The sequence below is a fragment of the Camelus dromedarius genome, chromosome 17 (genome assembly GCF_036321535.1).
Source record: "Camelus dromedarius isolate mCamDro1 chromosome 17, mCamDro1.pat, whole genome shotgun sequence".
NCBI classification, from domain to species: domain Eukaryota; kingdom Metazoa; phylum Chordata; class Mammalia; order Artiodactyla; family Camelidae; genus Camelus; species Camelus dromedarius.
In genome coordinates this window covers 3,595,908-3,621,668 of record NC_087452.1, presented here as the reverse complement: position 1 = coordinate 3,621,668, position 25,761 = coordinate 3,595,908, and the positions used below count along the sequence as shown (strand labels likewise).

Below are 25,761 nucleotides of genomic sequence, written 5' to 3'. Positions count from 1 at the left end.
CCGGGGCCCATCACTAGACAAATCAACTGTGGCCATGAGGGTGGGACATTCTGACTGGCAACACCCACCAGACCACCTGGTGGTTAGAAAGTAGAAGGGAACAGGGGCCCAAAGAAGGTGTCGTTCCCAAGGACTGGTCCCAAGAAGGGGCGCTGAGCAGGGTGGACAGTTGTGGAACAGAGAAGGGTGCCACTTAATCCACGGGGCCCTGTCTGGTTACTCTCCATAACTTTGCGCATAAGTTTCTCAGTCCAGGGATCCAGAGATGAGGCCAGCAGGGTCCTCCTTTTGAGATCCAGCCAGCTCAGCAGGTGGTCAGAGGAAGCGCCAAAGAAGCATCAGTCCTCTCTCAGGCCAGGACCCTCAGCTCTACTCACTGGGATCCCAGAGGCTGGTCCTTCAGCTGCACCCTGCTCAAGCTGTGACCAAGCGCAAATCCCCTTCCCTCTCCGGGCCTCAGTGTCCTCCTTTGTAAAATGGGAGCGATGGAGCTAACTGACTGGAGAGACGGCCAAGTCCCCTGAAATGCCCAAACCGCCCGGATTTAAAGCTCGGCTCTACCTTAGCAGCCATGTGCCCTGAGCGATTCTTTTTTTTTTTTTTAAACAATTTCAAAATTACAAAAATATTTGCAAGAATAAGTCAAAGAACTCCTGTATACTCTTAACCCAGATTCAAGGTCAACTTCCAACGTGCTGGCATATTTATTTAGTCATTCTTCCTCTTGTTTTTTTCCTAAACCACGTGAGAATACCTTGCATACATCATTCCCCTTTACTCTTCTTGGTTCAGTGTTTCCTAGGAACAGGGACTTTTTTTTCTCTCTTACATAACCACAGTACAGTTACCAAATTCCAGAAAGTTAACATTGATGCAGTATCTCCTAGTCAACAGTCCGCATTCCAAAGTCACCAGTTGTCTCAGAGTCCCTGCAGCTTTTCCCTCCCCAGCGCTGAGTCCCGTCCGGTTCAGGAATCACACGTGGCCGTCAGGTCTCTGCAGCCCCCTTTGGGCTGGAATGGTCCCTCAGCCGTTCCTGGTCTTCCGTGACACTGCCGTTACTGAAGAACACAGGCCAACTGTTTTATGGAAAGCCTCCCCGTTTGGGTTTGTCTGATGTTTCCTCACGAATCAGCTAACGGCGCCGCCAACCAGAACATTACACAGTGTTGCAGCCTTTTCAGGGCGACATGTATGGAGGCACGTGATTCCTGGCCAAGTCTCACCAGTGCTGTTGATGCAGATCGCGCAGTCAGCGTTGTGTCTGCTTTCTCCGTTGATCAGTTCCTGTTTTCCCCCTTGCATTCAACAAGCTGCGGGGAAACACTTTAAGGCCATGCAAATAGCACGTTCCTCCCCAAATCTGCCTCCCTGGATTCAGCATAAATTGACATTATTTGCAAAATCAATCTTAATTATGATTGCTGTTAAACTGTCATTTTCCGATTCCACCTTTTCCTCCACATTTATCAGTTGACATAGTAACATAAGGGAGAGCCCTCCCATCTCCCCCACTTACTTATTTTCTATTTATTGTTAATATGGATTCATTGATTCTGATTTTATTCAACAGATTATGATCTAGTACTGTCTATTTTTTAATTGGCATAAAGTATACATAACATAAAATTTACCATATTAATTATTTTTTAATTGGGGGGGTAATTAGGTTTATTTATTTATTTGTTATTTTTAGTGGAGGTACCAGGGGTTGAATCTAGGACCTCATACATGCTTAGCACACACTCTTCCACTGAGCTATACTCTCCCTGCTTTAACTATTTTTAAGTGTACAGTTCACTGAAATAACTAATTTCACAATGTTGTGCAACTATTACCATCATCCATCTCCAAAAATTTTTCATCTTCCTAAACTGAAACTTAGTCCTCTTTAAACACCATCTCCTCATTCCACACCCCGTCTCCAGCCCCTGGCAACCACCATTAAACTTTCTGTCTCTAGGATTTTAATTACTTTAGGGACCGCATATAAGTGGAATCCTACAGCCTTTGTCCTTTCCTGACCGGCTTAGTTCACTGAACAGAATGCCATCAAGTTTTATTCACGCGGTAGCATGGGCCAGAAGTTCCTTTTCAAGGCTGAATAATATTCAATTGTGTGTATACATTTTGCTTATCCGCTTTTCCATCAATGGACATTTAGGTTACTTCCACCTGTCAGCGGTTGTGAGTAATGCTGCTATGGATGTGGATGTACGACATCTCTGAGATCCTGCTTTCAGTTCCTCTGCTATATACTCAGAAGTGGAATTGCTAGATCATGTGATCATTCTATGTTTAATTTTGTAGGAACTGCCATCCTGCTTTCCACAACAGCTGTACATTTTATGTTTCCACCTGCAAGGCACAAGGGTTTCAATTTCTCTACATCCTTGCCATTACTTTCTTTTCTTTTTTCATATAATAGCCATTTTGATGGATGTGAAACTGCATTTCCTAAATGACTAATGATTTTAAGCATCTTTTCTTGTGCTTATTTGTCATCCACTTTTCTTCTTTGGCTAAATCTCCGTTGAAGTGCTTTCCTCATTCTTTTAACTGGGTTGTATGTGTTTTTTCTATATTCTGGATATTAATCCTTTATCTGATGCACGATTTGCAAAATTTTTCTCCCATTCTGTGGGTTGCCTTTCACTCTGTTGGCAGTGTCCTTTGATGCTCAACAGTTTTTTATTTTTGATGAAGTCCGATTTATCTGTTTTTTTCTTTGGTTGTCTGTGCTTTTGGTGTCATATCTGACATATCATTACTAAATCCAATCCTGTATCATTTTGCCATATTCCTAACACTTTTTAGTTCTTTTTTACCTTCTGTGTCTTCCCTGCTCCAGCCCTGGAATCAGCCATTTCTCCAAAGAGCCCAGGTTGTGTTTAAGGGCAATGAAATAGAGAAACCAAGATCTAGGTGCTAAGTGTGCTCATTGTTGTTGGAATGTCACTGCTTCCAGGCTCTCTTCAGTTGACCCTTCAACAATGCAGGAAGTTAGGGGCACCAACCCTCTATGCAGTTGAGAATCTGCACATGACTTTTATAGTTGGCCCTCCTTATCCGTGGTTCCCCCGTATGTGTGGTTTTATACCCACAGATTAAACCAACTGCAGGTTGTGTAGTTCTGTAGTATTTACTATTGAAAAAAAATCTGCATATAAGTGGACGAGCACAATTCAAACCTGTGTTATTCAAAGGGCAACTGTGCATACTTGTGAATACATATACATCCAATCCCACAGGCTCTTTCCCTCATCTCACTCTTGGGGAATAGCTGAACCTCAGATTCTTCATCTGAAAAATGGGGATTATAATTGCATCTATCCCAGAGGATCACTGTAAGGTTTAAACTTGAAAAGATAATCCATTTTTTAAAATACATTAGCCTAACTTGATTGATAGATTCAGCACCATCCTGGTCAAAATCCCAGCAAGTTATGAATCCCAGCAAGTTTGTGACTGTCAACGAATTAATTTTAAAGTTTATGTGGAGTGACAAAAGACCAAGAATAGTCAACACAATATTGAAGGAGAAGAACAGAGTCAGGGAACTGACACTACCTGATTTCAAGACTTGCTATAAAGCTACGTGATTAAGACAGTGTGGTGTTGGGGAAACAACGGACAAATGAAGCAGTGGAACAGAATACAGAGCCCAGAAATAGACCCACATAAATATAATAAACTTTTCCTTGATAAAGGAGCAAATTCAGTGCAATGGAGAAAGGCAGTCTTTTCAACAAATGGCTCTGGGACAACTAGACATCCATTTGCAAAAACAAAATGAACCCAGACACAGGCTTTACACCCTTCACAGAAATGAACTCAAAATGGATCCTAGACCTAAGTATAAAACACAAAATTATAAAACTCCTAGAAGATAACATAGGAGAAAATCTAGACAACCCTGGGTATGGTGGTAACTTTTAATCTTATTACATTTTTTTGTTTGTGGGTTTTTTGTTTTTTTTTTTTTTGGTGGGGGGAGTAATTGGGTTTATTTATTTTTAGTGGAGGTACTAGAGATTGAACCCAGGACTTCATGCATGCTAAGCATACACTCTACCACTGAGCTATACCTTCCCCCACGGTGATAGCTTTTTAGATACAACACAAAAGCATGACCCATATGTCTTAGTCCATGCAGGTTGCTATAACAAAACACCACAGACTAGATAGCTTATAAACAGCAGAAATTTATTCTCACAGTTCTGGAAGCTGGAAGTCCAAGGTTATGGTCTCAGCATGGTTAGGTGAGAACCCTCTTCTGGGTTCCAGACTTCTTTTATCCTCACAAGGTGGAAAGGGCTGAGAAATCCTCCTGGAGCCTCTTTCATAGGGCACTAACCCCATTCATGAGGGCTCCACCCTCGTGATTTAAGGACCTCTTAAAGGTCCCACTCCCTAACACTGTCATCTTTAGTGGGTAGGATTTCAACATATAAATTTTGAGGGGTCACAAACATTCAGACCATAGCACCAGGAGAGAAATAATTGATAAGCTGAACTTTATTTAAGTTAAAAACTTCTGATCTGTGAAAGACACTATCAATAAAATGAGAAAACATGCCACAGACTGGGAGAAAATATTTGCAAGAGACATCCAAAATATACAAAGAACTCTTAAAATTCAACAATAAGAAAATGAACAATTGATTGAAAAATGAGCATAAGATCGGAACAGACAACCCCAAGAGTGAACCCTAACATGCACGATGGACTTTGGGTGACAATGATGTGTCAATACAGGCTTATCGATTGTAACATGTACCAATCTGGTGGGGGATGTTGAGTGGGGAAGTTGGGGGTGGGCAGGGGATATATGAGAGATCTCTGTAACTTCTGCTTAATTTTACCGTGAACCGAAAACTGCCTTAAGAAAATCAAATCTATTTTAAAAAATACATTAGCAGAGTGACATTTAGTAAGTATTTAATAAGTGCTAGCTATTATGATTGTCCTCACTATTTCATGCCCCATCCAGTGCTGACATGTAAATCGGAAACAGGGTACGAAAAAAACTCTAAAAATATGCCTGGTTCTGGGGGGAAGGTATAGCTCAGTGGTAGAGTGTGTGCTTAGCATGCATGAGGACTTGGGTTCAATCCCTAGTACCTCCATTAAATAAACAAACAAACCTAATTACCTCCCCTTCCCCGATTTTTAAAAATAAATAAATAAAAATTAAAAATTTTAAATGCCCGCTTCCTATTTTAAATCCCCAGGTTTAAATCCCTAAGCATAAACTGACAGAGAAGGGAACACTGGGAAATGTAGACAGTGAACATTTATTGAGTACTTACTATACGCCAAGCAACTTTGTTTATTTACTCATATTACCCTCACAGCATCTGCTGAGGTATCTTCTGCAAGGCAGTAGAATCTCTCCACGGTTGGACTGCATGGTTTCAGTACTGGCCTTGCCACTTACAAGCTGTGTGACCTTAGGCAAGTTACTTAACCTCTCTGTGCCTCAGTTTTCTCATTTGTTTAACATAAAAATAAATGGGTTTGTACCAATCTCAGGGATGTTGCATGGATTAAATAAATAAATGAAGCACATATGACAGGGACTGGCACACAGCAAGCATTTTGTGTTCACTGACACTATTTTAGAGATGTAGAAACTGAAGCACAGACAGGTTAGGTCACTCACTCAGGGCCACACAGCTGGGAAGGGGCAGAACTGGAATTTAAACTCAGGCCTTCTCTGATGATAGACAAGCAAGTGTATAAGCAATTACAATGGTACTATAAGCACTGTGAAAGGAGATAGTTTGTAATCCGTGGCAGCCCTGAGGAGGCCTTTCAGCAGGTCTGGGGCAGATCCGGAAGGCTGGCAGAAGAAGAAGTTACCTGAGTTGTGGCTTAAAGGATGAGCCGAGGTTGCCAGGCGACCAAGCGAGGAGGTGGAGGAGAGCAGGGAACATGTGCAAAGGCCCAGGGTGAGATGGGCGGGGGAGGCTGCAGGGAGTTGAGGGCGGACGGGTCACGGAGTGTAACTTGAGGATGACAGCAGCTGACGCTCATCACAGACCGCGGGAGCCAGCGGGAACCGTCACAGCCTCGAAACCTCTCTATTTAGTAGCAGAACTCTTTTTCAGAGAAATCCTTATGATTCCTAGAACAGAAAATTGGTGAAAGCAAAGGAGTTTTAGGGGAAGGGGGATAGTTCCCAGGGACCCCCACCCCAGCTTTCCTGCCAGCCTTGCTCATCTCTGGAGAACCCATGGGGCCTCAGCCCGCAATCCCACACCTGAAGGAACTCAGGCCCAGATGCAAGTGACAAGTGAGGGCCCACCTCTCCTGGGGCACTGGAGGCAGGACTTTGAACTCCCAGTGCCAGGCCCTCTCTCCTCAGGATCCTTAGAAGCTTTTCTGAGAGATAACAGTTTGAATAGAGTTGGGAAGAAAAGTGAGGGGCAGGCAGTGTGGCTCAGAAAACCACAAAGCCTCCCTTTTCTGGGTCTCAGTTTTCCCACCTGTACAAAGGGGGGTGCTGCCCAGGATGACCTCAGGGACTCTGTCCACCCCTGGATCCTGAGGCCATTGGCTGGGCCTCAGCCCCTCTTAACGGGCCCGCATCCGCGAGCCCCAGATCTCAGGCTCTGTCCCTCCAAAGAGCGGGCAGTGGGTGCCCCAGACCTGCCAACCCGAGCACTGAGCAGAGGGCCGGGAGCCCGGAGGCCAGAGGCTGATGTGATCCAACCTGGCGGCTCACAGTATTTTTAGGCCTCTGTGTGCCTGCCACTGGGCTGGAAGCAGATTAGAGAAAAACAAAAATGCAATGACCTCTGCTTGGCCTGACAGTGCCACCAAAGGGAAGGAAAGACTTTGAGAAAAAGCTAAACAGCCTTTGTTGGTGGTGGTTTTTTTTTTCCTCCCTCCTCTCAGCAGTAGGAGCAAGGCCAGGACCCATGAGAGGTTTGAGGGGCTTTGGGAGGGCCCCTCACTCTTGCAAATACCTCGTTGGGACCGGGAATTTCCTCCCATCTGCCCTGGACCCCTACCCCTGGCCACACCCCCCACACCTGGCTACACCCCCACTTTGCCTAGCGCCTTCGATGGCTCTCCAGTGGGACCCCTGCCAGCCTGTAACCAGGCCACACTGCCCAGTCTTCCCCTAAGGCAGCCCCGGTCATTTACTGAACAAACACATACATTCCAGGCTCTCCCCTCAGCACTTTCTACTCGTTTATCCTCACACAGCCTCACGTTTACAGATGAGCAAATTGAGGTTACAGAGAAGGATAAACCCGCAGAGTCGGGACTCACACCCAGGTAGGCGGGTAACCTCCACCTGTGCCTTCAGGCTGCTACGCTGGGTGCCTCTCCTCTGAAGCAGCCCCAAGCGCCCTCCAGCCCGCCATGACCTCTGAGGTCACCCCTGTGCAGTGGGAGCCGGTTGTCCCGGGGTCACCGTTAACAGGTGAGTCGCCTGTCCACCCCATTCTCCACTTGCCTCTGACCTGCCGCTCCAGGCTGCCCTGCCGGTTGTTCCAGGACCTCCCCCCACTGCTCCTCCCCAGATTCCTCTGAGTAACCCGAGTCCAGCCTGGAGCGCTTACACAGTTCTTGCTGAAAGCCCGAGGGAGTGAAAGGAAAGCCGAAACCCAGGCAGCAGATATCTCTGCACTGGCCCCTCCTGCCCTGCAGAACCGGCCCGGGGGCCCCTCCTGGCTGCTTCGCTCCTTGGCCCTTTGCTGCTCTGCCGGTGAGAGGTCGTGCATCAGGATCCCTTGTCCTCTTCCCAGACTCTAGGAATCCTTACTTCCCAGGCCAGCCCCAGCCAGAGCAGCAAACCAAGAAAAAACCCCACAGTCTCTTCAAAGTTGCGGCCTCCTTGCTCTGGCAGAACACAGCGATTCGCATTTGGTTCCTCCAGGAAAGGAAAATCTCAGAGAACAGAAGGGCCCTGGGAGGTGCTTTTCCAGCTGGAAGAGCGGTCTGTGCCCAAAGGGTAACTCTAGTGCCACCAAGGAAATGGGTTCCTGTTGAGGACAGCTCTTCCTTCTGGCTCTCTGACAAAACACATGTAGCAGCTGTAACGACCGAGCAATCTACCCATGGGGTATCTTCCCCAAAGTTTATTTTGTCTCCTGTTATCTCTTTAAAAGGCACTCAGTGGAGGAAGCTCTCCCCTGTCCGTAAGTAAAAATTTGCACCCTCCTAGAGCTTTTCTTTTTCTTTCTTTTCTTTTCTTCGAGTTAATCTTTAATATGCTAATATGAGATGTAAGTTTCTTATCCTTTTTTTAAATTGAAGTATAGTCAGTTTAGAGAGCTTTTCTGATCATTCCCAGGTGTGATGGTTCACTTTATGTGTCAACTTGGCTGCGCCACTGGGTGCTCAGATATTTGGTCAAACATTATTCTGGGTGCTTCTATGAGACACCCAGATGAGATTAACATTTGGATAAGATTAGCATGGAAATCAGTGGACTTTGAGGAAAGCAGATTGCTCTCCACAATGTGGGTGGGCCTCACCCAATCAGTTGAAGATCTGAATAGAAAGACAAAAACCCAGCCTTCCACTAAACAAGAGAGAATTCTCCAGCAGATGTCCTTTGGACTTCAGACTGGAAGTGGAACATGGGCTCTCCTGTGTCTCCAGACTGCTGGTCCAGCTTGTGGACTGTAGACATGCTAGCCTTCATGATTACATGATTCAATTCCTTATAGCAATTCCCTCTCTCTCTATATATATATATCTAGATCATTAGACCCTCAATGCAGGGAAGACCATTTGAATCTTGGTCTGGAATGTCTTATCTATGTTATTTGGTGACTGAGTGGGAAGTTGCAATTTAACATCCTGTTACACACACACACAATGATATGTGCAAAGAGATGGAGAATGGTTTATACATTGAATTTTGGTGGGGAGAGCTCCATGTGTGTCTGGACAGGGAATGGACTGGAGGGTTGGCTTGAGGGTAGAAGTTGAGGACTCTGGGCTCCCATTCCACCATTTTACAACTTCCCTGCCCTACCTGCTCCACCTTTCCCACCCACAGCTCCCAGGCCAAAACCAGAGAAGGTGAGAGAAGATGCTTTGCACAATAAAGGAAGAATTTGAAGAGGGGGAACAGAAAATGGTGAAAGATGGCCTGAAACCTAAAAGTCTCTCCCTAACATCAAAGCCTGGCAAGATTCCTCTAAAATTCACAAGCAGGGTCCAGCCCCTCCCCTGTGAGTGGACACTGAGCCACTCCTCATTCTTTCTGTGGGGCTGGGAACTCTGCAAAGGCAGGGACAACTGGGTCTGTCATGGCCACCACTGGATCACCCAGAGTGGGTGACAAATAAAGGTCAGATGATTGACTAGGGAATCAGGGCAGATATTAAGCTTTGGGATGGGCTGAGATTGCCCACCTGTGTGCCCAGGACTCCTATTTCATTCTGTTCCCTCCCTTCCTTTGTCCTACTGTGGTCATATGAATTATATCTTCATGCATTATAAGTCCATCAACATATTCTTGTAATTATTGCTTTATGCAACTGTCTTTTAAATTAGACAAAAGAGAAAAAAAAGAGCTACAAACAAAAAAATACATGCATGCTATCTTCTATCTTTACCTAAGCAATGACCTTTCCTGGTGGTTTTTATTTCTTCATGTGGATTTGAGTTACTCTCTGGTGTCATTTCATCTCAGCCTGAAGGACTGCTTCAGGTAAGCATCAAGCAATAACATCTCTATTATCCCCTCCTCCCTGCACATAGGAACCTCTAATCTACTTTCCTCTCTATGAATTTGACCACTCTCAGTACCCGATATAATTAGGATCATACAATATTGGTCCTTTTGTACCTGGCTCATTTCACTTAACGTAATGATTTCAAGGTCCATCTGTGTGGTAGCATGTGTCAGTACTTCATACGTTTTTGTGGCTAAATAATAGTCCATTGTATGAATATCACATTTTGTTTATTCATTGTTGACGGACATTTGGGCTGTTTCCATCTTTTGGTTATTGTGAATAATGCTGCAATGAACACTGGCATACAAGTATCTGCCTGATGGACTTCATTTTTTGAAGGATAGTTTTGCTAGGTATAAAATTCTCTGTTGACAGTCTTTTTTCCAGCACTTTGAACATATCATCCCATTGCCTTCTGTCCTCTGATGAAAAATTATCTGTTAAGTTTATTGAGGACCCCCGTGTGTGATGGGTTGCTCCTCTCTCTTGCTGCTTTCAAGATTTTCTTTCTCTTTGTCTTTCAACAGTTTGATTATGATGTGTCTACCTGTGGATCTCTTTGAGTTTATCCTGCTTTGGGTTTACCTCTGTGAGATTGTTGAACTTCTTTGTTGTATAGAGTATTGTTTTTCATCAAATTGGGTCATCTGACAATATGTCTTTGAGTATTCCTTCTTCCCCTTTCTCACTCTCCTTTCCTCTCCTTCTGGGACTCCCATTACATGCATGTGTTTTGGTGTCCTTGATGTCCTTGGTGATCTCTAAGGCTCTGCTGCTTTTCCTTCATATTTTTTTTCCTTTCTGTTCCTCAGACTAGATAATTGAATTGATCTATCTTCACATTAACTGATTCCTTCTTCCACCAGCTCAACTCTACTGTCCTACCCCTCTAGTGAATTTTCCATTTCAATTATACTTTCCAATTTCAGAATCTCTCCTCGGTTATTTTTGTCTGTTTTATTTTATAATTCCTAACTCTTTATTGCTATTCTCTTTTTGGTGAAACATTATTCTCATACTTTCCTTCACTTCTTTTGACATGGTTTCCTTTAGTTCTCTGAACATGTTTAAAAGAGCTGATTGAAAGTCTTGTCTAGTAAGTACAGTCTTGCCTTCTTCAAAAACAGTTTTAATGGCTTCTTTCTTCCCTGTATATGGGTCATATTTTTCTGCTTCTTTGTGTGTCTTGCACTTTTGCCAAAATGTTTACACTTTAAATAACGTGTGGCAATTCTAGAAATCAGATTTCCCCTCCTCCCCAGGGTTCAGTGTTGTTGCCGTTCATGGCTGCTGCTGCTACTTTTGGTTGTTCAGTGACTTTCCTGAACAAACTCTGTAAAATCTGTACTCATTGCCACGTATGGCCACTAAAATCTCTGCTTGGTTAGCTTAGTGGTCAGCTAATGATTGAACAGAGATTTCTTTAAATGCCTTGAACCAGTAAGTCTCCCAGCTTTCAATGGGAGGCTCTGGGTGTGTTGAGACACGCTTTTAATGTTCCATCAGACAGCTCACAAACTCTGCTTTCCACTTCAGCAGAGCCTTAAGGTCAGTCAGAGGTGAGGGATGAGGGCACCTCAGGTCAGCCCTGCATATGTGCGTGTCCTTCTAGACTCCCCAGAATATACCAGAGCTTTTCAAAGTCCGCTATGAATTTCTCATTCCTCAGCTTTTAATTTTTTTCATTCAGCCTATTGTTCGTCCCATCTGTTATCAGTGCCTCAGGCAGCTTCGATGTTAAATTATTACTGCTGATCTTTTTTTTTTTTTTTTTTTTAATAAATGTCCCCCAGGGAAAGGGCTGTTCACACTGACAGGGCTAAGTCAGGTCAAGTAAAGACAAACTCTGAGAGTGGGGATTTCCAAGTAACTTCCAGCAGGTCAAACAGTGACAATGCTCTGGAGACAGGGCATTTTAGGGAGCACCCAGCCCTTCATGCCCCTCCGGAGGCTGCTAGGTTGCTGGGTTTCATGGCTACTATGATTGTAAAACCATCAGTTTTCAAGGCTACTGCAGAGCTAGGGTGAGGAGAACAGAAAGGGATAAGTTAAAATGCCACAAAGTGCACTGTTCTTACTGAGATTCAGTTAGTTTTTCTTAAAATAACTGTTCCTGGGATTGTTGTAAGCCTTTGATTCATTTCCAGATTACTGAAAATGTAAATTTTGACTATTTTTGCCAGCACTCTCATTGCCCTTCTGAACGACTGGATTTTCAGAGGACCTTACTCCATATTCCAGGAGTGCTCTCCCCTCCCACAAAGACTTTGAAATTAAAAAAATTTAAATGTGCAACTCAAACAAAAGAGCTTATAAATTGAGATGGTCTGTGGGCCATCAGATTTGTGGTCTCTGGCCCCCAAAATAAGCCCTCTGAAATATTCATTTATCTGTACAGAATTGCAGGGGAGCAGTATACACAGTGATTTCAGAGAGTGTGGTCCCAAGACTCCCTACGAAGTCTGGTTATGATGTTCTCTCCTGTCTCTTCCCACCTTTCAGACCACATGCCTGGCCCTTGGCTGGGATCCATGGCCATGGTGGCCACCCTGGTGGGCCTGGCCCCTGCTCCTTCACCTCTCAGCCCAGGACTTTCCTCAGGCCCCTCGAGGTGGGCAGTGAAGGGGCTGCTCCTGCAGGGAACACTGTCCAGGAGAGATGCAGTGGGTACAGAGCCTGGTAGAGCCCAGGACCTGTTCTCAGGCAGTTTCTCATCATTTGATCAGTGCACTAACCCCTTGAGACAGGAGGCACAGAAAGGACCACAGGGGAGATGTCTTTTGGATGCTACTGGTTGGTCAGACAATTGGGCACATCTCCCTGACTTATGAGTGAATATGGGACCTTGTAAATGTCTGGGTGTATGAGCATGAATATGTGTGTGTGTGTGGCTATGTGAATGTGTGAGTGTGTGTGTGTAAATACGTGAGCTTGAGCATGAACGTGTGTGAACGTTTGAGCGTGTATAAGTGCGTGGCGGTGTGTGGAAGTAAACGTGCCGGCAAGTGTGTGTGAGTGCTCGTGAATGTGTGCATGTGCGACTGTGTGGAATACATATGTGTTAGGTAATGCAGTGCGGGTGTGTGAGTGTGTGAGTGTGAGTGTCATGAGCATGAATATGTGTCAGGTTTATGCATATTTGAGTGCAAGTGCATGAGTGTGTTAATTGTGTGTGGATCAATGTGCACAGATGTATCAGCATGCGTGAATGTTTGAGTTTGTGTGTGCAAATCTCTGTGTGTGAATGAGTGTGAGTATATGTGAGGGGAAATGTGTGTAAATGCTTAAGTGTATATAGATCTAAGTATGTTTGAGTGTATAAGTGTGTGTGTGTATTATTGAGCGTGTATTTAGATGTGTGAGTGTGTAAGTATAAGTGTCAGTGTGTGTTTGAGAGTGTGTAAATATACGGTGAGTGAATGGATACATGGGTATGAATGCTTGAGTGTGTAAGATACGAGCACACAGGTAAGTATGTGCGTGTGAGCACATGAGTTAGCGGGTGAATTGTCTGGGGTGTGAACGTTTGGCGGAACAAGTGTGCGTACGTATGAGCGTGTGCGCGAGATGAGTGTACGTGCAGAGGGTATCTGCGGGTCTGGAAAGGCAAGTGACTGATCCACCAGAGCTTGGAGATAAAGCCCCGTTTCTCCCCTGCGATGTGCAGGGCAGGTGTCCCCAGGCAGGGAGTCAGGTCACACCCAGCAGAAGTTCACCTGCCCAGTGCAGCACCCATGCGGGGCCCTAAGGGCCCCTGGCCTCCTGCTCCCTTGTGAGTCACTCTCCAGTGGCCAGGCAGGGCTCCCGGGCACAGGTCTCCTGGCTGTGGCCTCAGGTCCCCACCGGAGTCAAAGAAGCCTGGGGTTGACGGCTCACCTTGGCCTCCAGGTTTGCCATCTGAGTCATGGGGAGGTTAAGCCTGTCTTATTGGCACTGTTAAACTTTTGCAAAGGCTTTGAGGCAGGAAGGGCAGGTGTGTTCTGGAGGTTGCTTTTAAAACCCTGCTTCTATTTGAGGAATAACAGGGTAGCTCCACGTTTTGGAGGCCGACACTGTGCTGAGGACTTTGCACTTATTACCTCGTCCGATCTTCCCAGCAGCCATTAGGAAACCCCATTCAGGCTGAGACAGACCTGGCTTCACCAGGCCATCCTGGGAGTGGTTAGCTGTGTGACTGTGGTCACCGAGAGCCCCTTCAGTCCTGGCTACACATCTGGTCAGGGTTGCTGGGGTCCGTCTGGAGGGGGGCAGCCCTGTACTTGTCCTCAGACCGCCCCTCAAACTTCGCCCCCTCACCTCCTTCCCTCTCCTTCCATCTTCTTCATCACATCATCCCGTTTATGTCCTTGATAACAATCTATAACGGTCTTCGTCTTTTATTTCTTTGTTGATGTTGATGCTGCCGCCTCCAAACTCTTCGAGGCAGGTACTAAGTCTGTCCTGGTCAAGGCTGAATCCACCGCATTTAACACAGCTCGTAGCACATAGTAGGTGCGCAACGAATACAGTCACTGACTGGCGAGGCATTCACTCATGCATATGCCACAGAGGTAAACACCTCTTAAAACCGGTTTCTCACTGGAACCTCCCCTTCACAGAGCTCAGTGTGGCATTCCTGTCTTGAGTTTTTGAATTGGCTGATGCTAAGATTCTAGAACTGCACTTTCACACATTTCAGTGATTTGAAAACTTCGGTTCTTGGTCCTGCTCAGCCAGCGGGATTCTGGCTCTTTCTGGCACCAGAGTGCCACCTACTGGCTACAGATGTATCTTCAGTCTCGGAACAGTCCCACCTCTCAAACTAGGAATGAAATTGGAGAGGACCCAAGCTGGTAAGAAATTGATAAAGTGAAACAATGATCATGGAGGATTCTGACAAGCACCTTGGTGGGGAAAGATAGGAGCCCTCTCTTCTTCTCTGTCTGCCCACTTTCTTGAAGCAATAAATTCCTCTGAAGACTTCAATTCTCAAGTTCCAGGGATCTGAGACTCCAACAAAACTTCTCTCCCTCCCTTCAAGTCGGCTTCCTCAAAGCCTTCCCCAGCCCACTAATTGCTCAGGCCAAACCCTGCAGGACCCTGGAGAACACCTGAACACCTCCTTTTCTCCCATGTTCACTCTAGTCCATCAGCAGTCCCTATCCGTTCCATCTTTGAAAAATACTAGAAACTGCCACTTCACATTACCTTCCTGCTCTTACTCTAGTCTGAGCTGACATCCTCTCTCTACTGGAAATGACTCCTCTATCGATGTTTCTCCGAAGAAGATACACAAATGGCCAACAAGCACGTAAAAAGATGCTCAACATCTTTTAGGAAGTTGTAAGTCGTTAGGGACATGCAAATCAAAACCACAACGAGACTCCACTTCACACCCTCTAGGAAGGCTGTTATAAAAAGCAAAAACACAAGTGCTGGCGAGGATGTGGAGAAATTGGAACCCTCGCAGACTGCTGGTGAGAATGTAAATCGGTGCAGCCACTGCGGAAGACAGTCTGGCAGTTCCTCAAAAAATTAAATATAGAGGTTAGTTCTTTCTCTCACCACAGTTGGTTGAAGTTTGGATTTTTTTTTCACTCTTTCTGGACTCTACAGTTCTTTCCAGGCTAGTTTGTAGCAATTTGAGAGTCTTGAGCATCACTTTCTGCAGAATCCAAAGATCTAAGAGGAGCTTCAAGCTGTGGCTGAATTTCCAGAGGGCTCATCACAGAAGCTTAACTCAACCTGGACCCTGGGATCTTCTCAGATGCCCAGTGAAGACAATTCCCAGGAAGATTCAGCTGTCTCACGACCTAAGTCAGAAGTATTAATAAAGAACCTTAGTAACTTGACTCTCAACCCTAGTGCCAAATTCCCTTCTCTTCTACCAGAATGTCTACCCCAGCAGGGTGGACAGGACAGAGAAAAGAACTTTCGAGGGTTTGGTTGAGACACAGGAGGAGGGGTGGAGCCAAGGTCACTGAGAGGGTGGAAAGGGTGACACAAATCCTCAAATAGGGCCACCTCAACCAGCATCCTCTGCTTCAGAAGGCAGAAGGAAGCTGACGCAAACAGAAATTTTGTTACATAGGTGGGTATCCGGTTGGGTTTTTTGGAGAGGAGGAAAGGGGAATTGGCTTGGACTTCCTGAATCTCCACGAACTCTGGAGAAATCAGTTCATGTTTGTAATTTAAAAGAAAATAGTCAAGGGGAAGATGTAGCTGAGTGCTTAGTAATGCACGAGGTCCTGAGTTCAGTCCCAGTACCTCCATTGAAAAACGAATATATGTGTGTGTATGCATGACTGTCCCATTGCGCTGCACACCAGGGATTGACACATCATAACTGACTGTACTTCAATTAAAAATAAATAAATAAACCTGATTACTCCCCCACCCCACAAAATAAAAGTTTTTTTTTTTTTAAAGTTTTAGGTTCACAGCAAAACTGAGCAGAAAGTACAGAGAGTTCCCACATACCCCGACCCCACACATTCACAACCTCCTCCACTAGCAACTACCCCCGCCCAGTGGTAAACGGTTACACTCGATGCCCTTACATCAGCCCATCACCACCTAAAGTCTGTAGTTTACGTTAGGGCTCGCTCTTACTATTGTGTTTGTACTTTTTCACATGGGAATACTGTGCAGTGAGAGAGCAAATACCTGGGCACAGAATGTCCCATAGCGGAATGAGCCACATTTAACATTCAGAGGAACGTATTTTTATGAACTATCAGCTGCTGTGACCATTACAAAGTGACCCACAATTTGGCATTCTTTGGCACCTATACATCTCAATCCTGCCTTCTTTCCCCTCAAAAAAGTTTTCAGGTTTGACCTGTTTTTTGTTTGTTTGTTTGTTTGTTTAGTGTTCTGTATCCCAAAGGCTATTCAAATAACCAACATTAGATTTGAGGATTGTTCTATCTCTTTAGGGTAAAATTAATCCATTTCATAATTTTAATTATAAACCCAAGTAATTCATTTCATTCTTTTTTCCCGACAATCAGGAGATTTAGTTGCAGCTGTCATTAGTGCCTGTATCATAGACATCTTTCTGAGAATTCTAGCATGGAGAATAATTATGACATGGGGTTGATTCAGCCAAAAACCTCATTCATGCACTCATTTTTTCTTGCTGGTAATTTTAGGATCACTCTGCAGCAGCTAGGGAAGGCTACCCTATGCTAGGACAGACTCTATACTAATATTTTGATAACCTATAAGTTCTGTGATGTCTTTTTGTTCGTTTGGGTTTTTTTTTTTTTTTTTTTGGACAGGAAGGTAATTATGTTTATTTATTTAAACAGAGGTGCTGGGGATTGAACCCAGGACCTCATGCATGCTAGGCACTCACTCTACCATTAAGCTACACCATCCCCAATTTTTTATAAATCATTTTTTATGGGGAGGGGTAATTAGGTTTTAATTAATTTATTTATTTAAACAGAGGTGCTGGGGATTGAACCCAGGACCTCACGCATGCTAGGCACTCACTCTACCATTGAGCTATACCCTCCCCCAAATTTTTTATAAGTCATTTTTTATGGGGAGAAGTAATTAGGTTTTAGTTAATTTATTAATTTTAGTAGAGGTGCTGGGGATGGAACCGAGGACCTTGTGCATGCTAAGCACGTGTTCCACCACTGAGCTATACCCTCCCCTCCTATGATGTCTTTTTTCCTGTATCTCTTTTCTACCTTGATACCGGTAACATAAAGAATCTACGTAGTTTGCATTTGAATGACTTCAATACACTTTAGTTCCACTTCTTGATTTGATCCAAAGAAGCACAATGGATATGGAGTATTGCCTGTTTTAGGAGCCTGCCATCAATAAGAGGAAACCCAACACCAAGAATTTGAAGCAAATTATTTTGTGTGGAAGGAATGTAAAGAAAACATTTGGTGGTTTGACTAGAGCATAATTCAGGAAGGGTGTATTAACTAGTGCCTCTGTTTTCAAAACTTTGAATTCTAATAAAATTTTTGATGTGCTATTCACTTTTCAGTAGCAAATAAATGTGTGTACAGAGGATCTTATGAAAATTTGAGGCACATTGAGCAACTTTAAAAAATTCTAGTCTTTTATTCTTGTTCTGAATCTTTTTATTTTTCACTTGTTCTTCCTAGCTATGTATTCAGTCAACAGTAATTCCTATCCTTATCACATTCCTAGGATGTAAAGGTCTGGCATTCGAATATTTTGTGATATTGTCCTGTTGGGAAGGAACCTTATGCATCTGGGTAAGGTTAGAAAACAAGGACACAAAATAAACAAATGGGACATAATTAAACTTAGAAGCTTTTGCACAACAAAGGAAACTATAAGCAAAACAAAAAGACAACATACAGAATGGGAGAAAATATTTGCAAAAGATGAGACACACAAGGGCTTAATTTCCAGACTATATAAACAGCTCATACAACTTAATAAGAAAAAAACAAACAACCCAATCCAAAAATGGGCCGAAGACCTAAACAAGCAATTCTCCAATGAAGACATACAAATGGCCAACAGGCACATGAAAAAATGCTCAATATCACTAATTATCAGAGAAATGCAAATCAAAACTACAATGAGGGATCACCTCACACCAGTCAGAAGGATCATCATTCAACAGTCCACAAACAATAAATAGAGGCTGTGGAGAGAAGGGAACCCTCCCACACTGCTGGTGGGAACGCAGTTTGGTGCAGCCGTTATGGAAAACAGTATGGAGATTCCTCAAAAAACTAAAAATAGACTTACTGTATGATCCAGCAATCGCTGTAAATTAGGCTGCTCCTGGAACTTCACACAAATGGGGTCACACAGTAGGTAGTGCTTTATGTCTGGCCCCTTTGCTCAGTTTAATGGTTCTGAGATTCAGCTGTTGCAGGAATTGGCAGTTTGCGCCTCTTCTTGGATGGAAGGACATTGTCCAGAGTGGCCCCAATTTATTTATTGGTCCACCTGCCAATGGACAGTGGGCTGTTTCCAGCTTTCAGCAATTATGAAGAGTCTTTTTGGCAATTACTAACCTTGCTGTCCAAGCCTCTGGTGGCCAGGAGTCCTCGTGTCCAGGGGCGTCTACCTGGAGCAGAATGCCTGGTGCAGGCTTATCTTTCAGTCAAACTGTTACCAAACCAAACTTGGGTCCACTCGCCCGCACACAGTAACTCCAATCCACTGACGCCAGACTGTGCTGAGGGAAAGTGCAGCGTTTACTGCCGGCGCCCAGCAAGGAGTCCAGGCAGCTAGTGCTTAAAAGACCTGAACTTCCTGAAAGCTTTCAGGGAAAAGGGAAGGCGGGGGGCTGTGGGTGTGTGATCAGCGCGTGGACGTTCTTCTGATTGGTTGGTGGTGAGGTTACCGGGAGTGAACACCATCAACCTCCTAGTTCCAACGGGTCGGGGTCCATGTGCTTGTGGGCGGCACCCAGTTAACTTGTTCCACCTGGTGGGGGTTTCAGGCTCTGCAAAACAGCTTAAAGGATATGGCTCAGAATATTAGCAACAGCCCTGGAGGAGGAACGAGTCCTTGCCTTTGTTTAATGGCTAAACTATTATTATTTTGTCTTGCTTGAATGTTTTCCTTTCTTTCTGCATTTTCTCACGTCTCTGATTAAATGTACTATTTGGAATTCGGAGAAGTCTAGGAGACCAAAGTTTTTCCACAGACAAGAGGCAGGTGGAGAATATGGTGGGGGAGTGTGTGGGGGGGTGTCTGTTCCTGGAAGGGTCCTGCTAGGTTACAAAATGGTAAAGAAAAGAGGCTGGACTTTGGGGGGGGGGGTTTGGGGGAGGAGGTAATTAGGTTTATTTATTTATTTTTACTTATTTATTTTTTGACGGAGGTTCTGGAGATTGAGCCCAGGACCTCATGCGTGCTAAGCATGAGCTCCACCACTGAGCTCTACCCACCCCCACCCCCACTTTGCGTTTTCACTCTTCCAGCAGCACCGAGGGTTCCACGTGTCTCACGCTCTTCCAACCCTCGATGGCGGCATCAGTCTCTCTGACTTGACATGGGCCTTGTCTGCACAATCAGGCTTGTCCTGACGGGAGATTCTGCTGACCGGGCACTCAGCCGAGATCCCAGAGACCAGTGTTCAGCCCCAAGGTGACACCTACCAGCCTTGTGACTGAGTCGCACCATTCCTCTCTCTGGGCCTCAGTCCCTTTGTCTATAAAATGGGAGAGTTAGCTCCAGAGCTCAAAACCGGGCTGTTGTTTTCCTGACAAATCTGGCCCCCACTCGTTTGACCCGCATAATGATATATGGACTTTGCATTGGTTGCCAATCTGTAGAAATCGGCAAGTTTCATCTAAAACCAAGATTTGGGCCTCTTTTGAGAAATGAGTCCTTCCCTCATGGCTGTGGAGGGCTGGGAGAAGTGCCTCCCACTTAGAGGTCTCCTGTCAGCATCAGGGGCTCAGCCTATGTAACTCCAAAGGCCTGTCTGAAAAATATGAGCTTCTCTGAAGAGGATCCTGGAGTGGGGGATTGAGGCTAAAGGGTGTTAGGGTTGCCAGATTTGGCAAATAAAAATTTAAGACGCCCTGAGTGGCGGCCTTTTGCCTGCCTAGGAGGCTGACTTCAAGGACTGCAAGTTCAAGGTGCAATTCTGATCCTTACCACCAGGAGGAAGCAGAGCTGAAAAGTTGACCTCAGTCTTGCAGGAGGAGAGCGGTCCTCTGCTGGGACCTGGGGATGAAGCAGGCGGGAGGGGCCGCAAGGGGGCCCCAGGAGGTGCAAGAAGCTGAAAGGCGATGGAGGAGGGAGGAGCCGATGACTGTGCCTGAGCCAGTGTCTGGCAACAAGGGGAGGGCCGAGGGGGAGAGGTTGTAATGGGTGTGATCAGAAGGCTTCTGGAAAAGGAGACTCTTGAGCCAGGCCTAAAAGACAGGAAGGATTTGGATAGTGAAGGAGAAGGGCCCTTGAGGAGGGAGGCAAGGTTGGAGCAAAGGCGTGGAGGGAGGAATGAGTTTGCACAGGGAATGTAGCCTAGCAGTAAGCCAATGTCAGAAATTCTCAAGTACTTCAAACATTGTTTTAGTCGTTATTTATGGATACAAGGGATAGAAACCCACCTCGAACTGACATGACTTAAGAAAAAAAGAAAAAAGTATGCTCTCATGTAACTAAAAAGCCCAGGAGAAGAAAGACTTCAGGCATGGCTGCATCCAGGAACTGAATCAAATGGTGTCACCGTGCCTCTGCCTCTCTGTCTCTTGGCTCTGCTTCTTCCTGTGGTGGTTCCATTCTCAGGCAAGCTGCCTTCTCCAGGTGGCAAGATAGCTACCAGCAGCTTCAGGCAGACCCCAGAACATTCTAGCAACCACCAGGCAAGGAGAGAACTTCATTCACGATTCCACCAGCTGTCCTGGCGGTTACTCTGATTGGCCTGGCCTCTGTCCCATACCCATCCAGAAACCAGTTGCTGCAACTCTGATTGACATGGTCTGAGTCCCAGGCCACCTCTGTTATGAGGGGTGGAGCCATCTCCCCCTCTCCCCTGCCAACCCTGTGATACCGGGGAAGGGGATAGTCTCCAAAGGGGAAAAGCAAGATGGTTTTCTCAGAAGATGGCACAATGTGTGCTGGGCAGAGAAAAAGAAGAGGCACCTGTACCAGGTTCTCACCTGAGGGATGGTCAATCAGAAGTTGTGGGGCAGAGACGGGTGAGGCATGAGGTTTATTTTTGTTGTATGTTTATTTGTTTGTTTTGCTTATTAAATGTGAATATACAAGTGGTTGTTTTAAAGCCAAGCCTATAGCCTCCATCTCGGCCCAGACCTCCAGTGCGCCTTACCTGGACAGCGGCAGCCTGAACTCGTTCATGTGATGACTAGTTAGTGGCATCTACCATGCCAGGTGCTGTGCCAGAAGCTGAGAGCACAGCAATGAACAAAAGAGATAAAGTCCTTGCCTTCCTGGAGTTTATAGTGTGATGGGGGAGATGGATAAAAACAGACAGCTAAATGCACAATGTGGCCAGTGATGGTTAAATGCTGTGAAGAAAAATCAAGCAGGGTAATGGAAGGTCAGTTGGTGTGTGTGTGTGTGCGTGTGTGCATGTGTGTGTGTGCATGTGTGTGTGTGCATGTGTGTACATTTGTGCATGTGTATGCATGTGTGCAATTTCATACAGGATGGTCAGGAACATTTGAGCAGAAACATGAAGGTGGTAAGAACTGACCCAAGCTGAGATCTGAAGATGAGCGTTCTGGGCAGAGAGAGCAGCAAGTGCAAAGGCCCTGAGGCAGGAATGAGTTTGGTGTTTTCGAGAAACGACAAAAATCCTCAGGGCTCTAAGTGAAGGGGAGAGTCAGGAGGGGAGGTCAGAGGAGTAGAGGAGACTGAGGCAGGTGGTGCAGGGACCTGTGGGCCACTGTGAGAACTTCTGGTTTTACTCTCCCTAAAATAAAGGGCCAGGGGAGGTTCTGAGGAGCAGAGGGACATGATCTGAGTTTGGTTTTTAAAAGAACCATCTAGCAGGAAATATTGAAAAGATACATGCACCCCAATGTTCATAGCAGCACTATTTACAATATCCAAGACAGGAAACAACCTAAATGTCCATCAACAGATGACTGGATAAAGAAGCTGTGGTTTATTTATACAATGGAATACTACTCAGTCATAAAAAAGAATGAAATAATACCATTTGCAGCAACACGATGGACCTAGAGATCATCATTCTAAGTGAAGTAAGTCAGACAGAGAAAGAAAAAATACCATATGATATGACTCATATGTGGAATCTAAAAAAAATGACACAAATGAACTTATTTACAAAACAGAAGGAGTCTCGCTGATACAGAAAACAAACTTGTGGTTACCAGGGGGGAAAAGGAAGGGGGGAGGGATAAATTGAGAGTTCTGGATTTGCAGATACTAACTACTATATATAAAATAGATAAACAACAAGGTCCTACTGTATAGCACAGGGAAACTATATTCAATATCTTGTAATAGCCTATAATGAAAAAGAATGTGAAAAGGAATATATATGTGTAGTGTGTAACTGAATCACTATGCTGTACACCAGAAATTAACACAATTAACTTCAGTTTAAAAAAAAAAGAAGGAAAATAAGAGTTGTAGATTGCCTACATTAGGAAGATGTGAGGATTAAAATAATTCAAATTCTTAGAATGGTGCCGGACACATGGTAAGTGCTTTGGAAACGTTACCCTATTATGAATTACCTCTTGGGCCCAGTCACAGGCTCTCTGAGAAGCCGCAGGACTCAGTCTCAGCTCGAAGACTGGCCCACTGCTCATCCTTCCTGATTCAAAAAAACCCTCAGAAGTGTTAATTCACCAGAAACAAAATTGCAGAATGAGCCCTTCAAGGCCATCTAGTTCAGTCCTCTGTGACCATTTTGCAGAGAGGGAAACTGAGGCCCAGCAAGGAATTTACCCAAGTGATAAATGGGAGGCAAGATGGCAAACTTTAGGAGAAAGATTTTGGAACAGACAGACTCAGGCTTGAAGCCCAGCTAAGTGACCTTGGGTCAGTTCCTCTGCCTCCCTGGGCCTCAGGGTCCTTGTCTGTAAAGTGAGTCATCACTGCACCTGTGGCTGGACATTGAGCGATGCTAAGTGCTTGTTACATGTCAGCTCCTGTGTCCCACCAACATTCCCCTGAAACATGGGCATGTATGTGGACATTCTGGAGGGAGGGGCCTTCCTAGACACCCTGGCCTGGGGGGCTTCAACCCCAGGCCCGCCCCCTGGTTCTGGCTCCGCACGAGTCTCCCAGCTCAGCAGAGGCCCCTGTCTGGCCAGCACTGTGGTTCCACCAGGAAATCAATCCCGGCTGGCTGTCACTCACCGCCCCAGCGCCGTGGAGCTGCTTAATTGCATAGATGTTGGTGCCGCCGCCAAGGCCTCGTTCGTCAGAGCCGTGTGGTCACAGCCGTGCTTGGCTGAGAGGTACATTCATTACGGAGACAGCTTTCATCGGGACTTCCAGAGGGACTGGGCGAGGAGCGGAGCGGGCAGGCACGCTCCGTCCCCGGGGGGCAGCAGGCCTCTCGACTTCACGTGGGGCCCCTCTCCGCCCAGGCTCGATGCTTCATGAACATGGGCTCACAACAGCCCCACGAGAAAGGTGTGGTGTTTCCGTCCTCGTCCTCGTCCCCGTTTTACAGATGGGGCGGCCGGGGCCGGGGAAGTGAAGTGGCTTGTCCAAGTTCACTCAGATGACGAGAGGGGCCGACGGCTGTGGGGTGGCCTCTCAGTGGTAAGGATGCTGATACGGATGATGTCACAAGAACACTGGCACTTCCAGGTTTTGAGAGTTAACGGGGCACAGGTGTCATGCCAAGCACCTTTACGAACTGACTTTATTTCACTTCGACTCAGATACGGATGAATAGCCCAGTTTTCCCCGCTCCCTTGTATGTGGCTTTGGGGAGGTCGCTGACCCTCTTCGGGCCTCAGTGCACTTGTAACCTGTCAACAAGTCTTTTTGTGTGTGTGTGTTGGGGGGGTTTACCAAGCTCCCGCGTGCCTGGATGGGGTTTGGGGCTGGGGTGGGAACCCAGGAGGGAGGGGACGCAAGGCTCTGTCCTCAGGGAGTCAGATGTCTGCTTCCAGCCCCGAGGCAGAGCCATGTCTCCCCGCATTTCTCTCAGTGTCTCAGGACACAGACCGCCTGCCGCACGGTGGCGGTGGCGGTGGCGGTGGCGGGGTAGGTTGGTAGCATGGTGGTGCCTGCCCCAGGAATTCTGATTAGGAGGCCTTAGGGGCCCGGGGACCTGCATTTAAAGAAACTCCTGGGGCTGCTGGTGCACAGCGACTCCAGGCGGCGTGGAAGCAGGTTCTGCACCGTCTGCACTTCATCAAAAGCCTTGTGAAGAGAACGTGTCCTCCATCCAAAGCCTAAGGAAGGTTATTTGGGTCATTTAACAAATTGATATAAAATTAAACAAGTTTTAAAAGTTAGAAAAGTCATACATGTTCCTGTTAAAACAGTCAAACAGCGTAGGAGGGTGAAGTAAGAACTTTTAGCTCGCCTCCCAGAGCCACCGAAGAAAACCACGCTCTGAACGCTACTGATCACCCACCTGGGGCGACACACTGTGCTGAGCACTGGGGACGGATGAGGAGGCGAGGCAGACAGAGTCCCTGCAGAGCCAGTGGCCGTGACCTTGGCTGTCAGTGTTTAGTCAGTGCTTGCTTACAGCGGCCAGTCCTGACCCTCATCCTTATTACGGTGCCATGGGGTGGTACTGTGATTATTTCCCTTTTACAAAAGACACGAATGGAGCATATTGTCCAAACTACAATTTCCCAAGGTTTGTCAGAGTACAGCCAGTATCTGAAGCTCTTGCTGAGGCCATGCTGAAATGCAGGTTCCTGGGCCCCCACTCGCCTGCTCCCTGGAGCAGGGCCAGGCACCTGCATTTTCACACACACACCCTGGTGTCTTTGACCCCTGCTCAATCTTGAGAACCACTGCCCTAGCTGTCCTGGGAGGTGGCAGGACTTTGAAGAGACCCTGGAGGTGGTGGGAACTTGAAGAGGAGGGAAGCAGCCCCTGAGGGTGCAGAGCAGGGCGGGCTCACCCACTGGGTCTCTCTGAGGCTGAGCGCCATCCACGCAGAGCCTCCCCACCCCAAGGCCGGCAGCCCTTGAAGTTTCTCCCTCTCCTTCCCAAGATGTGCAATTATCCCCGCCTCCAACCCCCAGGCAATCCCAGCTGCTTTTTTTATGTCTTATTAGTCAAGTGGAACATTAATTAAATGTGAGAATAATAGACCCGGAGATGAAAAAAAATTGTAAAGCCCAAGAAAGAAAAGAAGTCTATTCACAGGGCTGCACAGTAGCTGGACCCCGAGCTGTGTGACAGCGAGGAGGGCTGTCACCCTGACGTCCTCACTCGGCCGGGTGACTCAAGGCGGCAGGCCTTTAGAAGTGTGTGGCGGGTGGCTGGTGTGGGGAAGCGGGGGCGTGGAGGGGGAGGCCAGGGAGCCAGGAGAAACCAGGGTCACCATGGGGCTCTGTGAGGGAGGGGCACAAGGCGGGCCACCATACTGTGATAAAGCAGACCCTGTGGGAAAAGAAGGAAGTCC

At 46.2% G+C, this 25,761-nt stretch overlaps 1 long non-coding RNA gene across 2 annotated transcripts; it reads right to left on the bottom strand.

The window, feature by feature from the left end:
- Window positions 1–4,824: 4,824 nt before the first annotated feature.
- LOC116158298 (uncharacterized) lies at window positions 4,825–18,978 on the bottom strand. 2 transcript variants are annotated; one of them, XR_010384757.1, is made up of 3 exons: window positions 18,444–18,978; window positions 14,007–15,502; window positions 4,825–6,130 (listed from the first exon to the last, which is right to left on the bottom strand). It is a non-coding gene; the product is annotated as an uncharacterized LOC116158298 (long non-coding RNA). The 2 variants fall into 2 exon arrangements; XR_010384758.1 differs by having other exon boundaries at window positions 14,898–15,502.
- Between the last annotated feature and the right edge of the window lie 6,783 nt (window positions 18,979–25,761).